The sequence below is a fragment of the Penaeus monodon genome, chromosome 21, assembly GCF_015228065.2.
Source record: "Penaeus monodon isolate SGIC_2016 chromosome 21, NSTDA_Pmon_1, whole genome shotgun sequence".
In the NCBI taxonomy this organism is placed as follows: Eukaryota; Metazoa; Arthropoda; class Malacostraca; order Decapoda; family Penaeidae; genus Penaeus; species Penaeus monodon.
Genome location: NC_051406.1, coordinates 16,156,159 through 16,156,384, shown reverse-complemented (window position 1 = coordinate 16,156,384; position 226 = coordinate 16,156,159). Strand labels below are relative to the sequence as shown.

General features: G+C 46.0%; 1 protein-coding gene across 1 annotated transcript in view; it reads right to left on the bottom strand.

The window, feature by feature from the left end:
- LOC119586274 (serine/threonine-protein kinase pim-1-like) overlaps positions 1-226 on the bottom strand; it is a 14,289-nt gene that overhangs the window by 10,112 nt on the left and 3,951 nt on the right. The window lies entirely within an intron of this gene.

The following is a 226-nucleotide window of genomic DNA, read 5'->3' as shown; positions in this document are numbered from 1 at the left end:
GCGTCTTGTATGTCTGCCTCGCCTCTTCCTTTTTTCATCCATTCTTTATTCATTCTCCCTATCGCTTTCGCTTGGAAATGCGGGGAAGCAAAGGAGAATCGGTAATTCAGATTAAGGGGAGGGAAAAAAAAAGGTATAAAACAATAAAAAATAGGAGGCTAAGCGGGAGACGACGGAGCAGGGGAGGTGGAAGAGCGAGAGCGAGAAAACGAGCAAGCATAACAGG